Source organism: Neophocaena asiaeorientalis, unplaced genomic scaffold (genome assembly GCF_003031525.2).
Source record: "Neophocaena asiaeorientalis asiaeorientalis breed wild unplaced genomic scaffold, Neophocaena_asiaeorientalis_V1.1 scaffold119, whole genome shotgun sequence".
NCBI classification, from domain to species: Eukaryota; Metazoa; Chordata; class Mammalia; order Artiodactyla; family Phocoenidae; genus Neophocaena; species Neophocaena asiaeorientalis.
Genome location: NW_020175821.1, coordinates 4,456,740 through 4,460,390, shown reverse-complemented (window position 1 = coordinate 4,460,390; position 3,651 = coordinate 4,456,740).

Here is a 3,651-nt window from a genome sequence, read left to right as displayed (position 1 = left end):
GGGCGGGGGGGGGATGGGAGGAGGGAAGGAGAGTAATGTGTTTCACAGCTTCAAATCAAACACTGTTGGAAAAATGTCCGGAAAGAAATTCAAAGTGAAAATATTTGCTTTCTGGGTAAATAGCCAGTAGCTTTTTACTGAAAAAATGGAAATAGTCCTCCTCGTTTATACCAAAAAAGGGCAATCTACAAATAACCCAAATCCCAAAATAAAGGTATTGCCCAACAGACTAGGACATGATTCACTGAGGTCTTGACTTCAGTTTCCTCAATGGTACATAGAATGGAATGGGCTGGGGTTGTGATTAATAAAGTCTCAAATATTCTGAGTTTATACGGCAGAAGGCCATGGCCAGTGTGCTCTGCACCTTTCACTTTGTTTATTGAACAGACGTCCTCTCTCCTCTACAGTGCCCTGGGATGCTAAAACCCATGTCCAGACCATATGCAATGACAGTAATAACAGAAATTCACACTGAAATTAACTTAAGTGAGAGATGTTTCTATGAAACTGTTCTATTCAATGGCCAATAGCTTACAAAAGAGTGTGTGAAAAATAGACACAAAGTCAAAAATGTTTATAATGAGGAGACAGGAGATAATGAGGAGAAAGACAAGAATAGTAATAGTACTCACTCATTTGACAATGTATTGAGTACCTACTGCACCGGGACAGAGCACTTTAGCCAGAAGGGGCAGCAAGGGCAGAGGCTCAGGGGGGGAATGAGCATATGAAGCACATCACGATGAACAAGATAGCTGGTCCTAGAGGAGGTTAGAGGCCAGCTCAGGCAGGTCCTTGGAAGCCGTGGTAAAAAGATGGGAGCTCTTTCCTAAGAGCAATGGGAATTCACTAGAGGATTTAAGTTAGGGGAATGAGGTTATGTGATTTCAGCAAATTATTCATAAAATGAGTCCTAGAACCTCCAAACACTGGGAAAGATGCTCTTTAGGAATCAGCTAGCATATTATTTGCCTGATGAATGGAAATGTGTGAATAACTAGCACAAGCGAGGTGGAATAGTCACAGGTGCCGCTCTGAATACAGAGTCTTGCTACCTACTTATGGGTCCTGGAAGTTTCCAACGTGGTCCTTGTACAAAAGATTTCAGGCAACCATGACGGGTGAGTTCAGGGGCAGCCCTCCTGGACTCAGTCTGGCATTTATCACAGCCACAGCTGCAGAGGGAAGTTTGTGAAGCTGAGTTAACATTTAGCAGGAGCATGCAGGCCTTGTTGCTGGGATTGCTTCTTCCATATTGTCTCCCAGGAAACAGACTCAGTGACCCAATCCTTTTCTCCATTTCTAATTTCCGCCACCAATGGCCAGTGATTATCTAAGTGGGATTTCTCAAATATGTCCTCAGTGTATTGAGGCTGAAATAGCAGGCATAAGGCATGTTTTTAAGCATGAACTACCTTCTTTATAATGATCAACTCTTTCACTTATTCAGCCTGTCATCTGTTACCCATAAGCAGTTCCATATGCATTGGTTTATATTTGACAGACAAGACTGTTCAGCCGTGGCATCCATTTGGTAACAGCAGGCACATGTTTTAAACATGCTTAACGTTACTGCCCTCTAACATCTTGCCACAGAGCATTCTTTCTTAAGAATACAATGCTTTTTGTGGATACCACTTCATTAATCCTGGGAGAGGCAGTGACAATCATTCTCCCCGCATTTGACCAAAAAGGAACCAGAACCACTGAGATTCAGAGTGAGCCAAGATGATGTGCAGCTACTTCATGGCAGGATGGTGGATGAATTCCTGGTTCTACTTGAGCTGATGCCATTACATCCTGCCCCACTTACCCTGGTCCAATACGTCAAGCACTAGCAGATAAACTGCCTAATATCCATCCATAAACTTTACATTCTGGAGCCTTTTCAGCCTTCTAGAATCTGTTTGGGCCCCTACCATTCCAGAAGCTACTTTCTTTATCAGGCCGGTTTCATTCCTTTGAGGTTTGCACTTTAGTTTCCAACCACATTCACAAACAATAGGCACAGTCATGGAGGCTCTGAATTCAAGGCCATGGACTCTCTTCAGCATTTTTGTGGCTGTTTTGGACACTAACAGGACTCAGGATGGACCAGGCACTTCGCCTTAGCATAAGTCTCTACTTTTAAACTATTCGAAACAACCCTGTAAAACTTAGAAGTGGCTCACGACTTGGGTTGTTTTCATTAACACTGGGTTTTTGGTAAACTCTCTGTCTGTTAGAATTTTCCAATTCTAGAATTTTGCTATCTTATGTCTCAAAATGAAGTTAAGTTTTAAGAGATTCTTTCCAGTCTTGAATATCCTAAAAGTTACTGTTGATGTCTACGGTGCCAAACTTTGAGTGTGACTTTTTTCAGGTTTTGATAAAGCTCATGACGACAGCTGTCTTTTTTGGCTTGTGGAAAAGCAAAGAAAATGCACAAAGAAGACATCAGATCTGAAATTATTTGGTGGGTAATTGTGAATTTGATAACTGTGAGAAGCAAGCCACTTTCATGCATATTCCAATTACCTGCAGGTTGTTTTTTTCTGTCATTTTGTACCATTACCATATCTCTACTATTACTATTGATTTGTTTTTTCAGTGAGAAAAATGAACAATTAGAAATCCCTATGTTGGACAAAAGTAATTGGAGAACAATGAGTCAGTCAAATCAGTCTCTCTCTTGTACTTCTCCTATCCTCAAGTAATTAATATCTATGGCATTTCTCAGTCTACCCAACCATCTGGGTCCAGGAACAGACAAAAATATTCATTAGTCTCTTATCATAGAAGTCCTACTCACATTGCTCCAAAGCCAGAAGCACATTCTAATTGTAGTTTTCCATTTTCATGGCATTCATCACTGAGTTGCAAAAGAACCACTTGATGCTAGTGCCTGAACTCCAGGACTTTAATGCTGTGCACAGATGCTCATCCAAAGTCTTTGCAATATCAAGCTAAGGAGGCAGTCGATAGAGTTGAGATGACTCTGATATAGTTTGCATACATGTGCTTGCTTACAGCAAAATAGAAACAGTAAAACCAGACACTACACCCAGGTGTCGTTTCTTCAAGAATCTTTGAGTTCTTTGGTCCCAGAATTACTGGCTGCCTGTGGCGTTGCCTAGAACACTGAATGGCCATTGCCAATACATGTTGACCTTCTCAGAAGTCTCTGTGGGGGAGGGAGCTAACTGCCTCTGGGAAATGGATTCAGGTGAGGATGCATGGGACTACTCTCTCTCTTAATATTTTCCTCTTCCCATTCTACTTTCCACAGAATATTGAGGGATGTTGAGAGGACTAGTGTTAAAGGCGACAATGCTCAGGTCTAGATTTCTTCCAGAGAGGATAGGTGTTTCCTAAAAATATTATCCTACCAAATTCCTAATACTTAAAGTCCATAAAGGTGGAGCAAAATGTTGCATCCACAATGTAAATGTGAGTTCCTAGGAGAAGAAGATGTATAATTGAAAGTAAAACAGAAATGTAAATATCTGACATCAGAGATAACTGGATTTAGGGTCAGAAAACCTAGGTTCAAGCCTCAATTCTGCTACTTTCTATCTGTGAATCTGCACAGGTGATGTATCCTGAATCTTAGGTTGTTTGCAAAAAAAAAAAAAAAAAAAAAGGAAAAAAAAAAAAAGTTACCTTCAA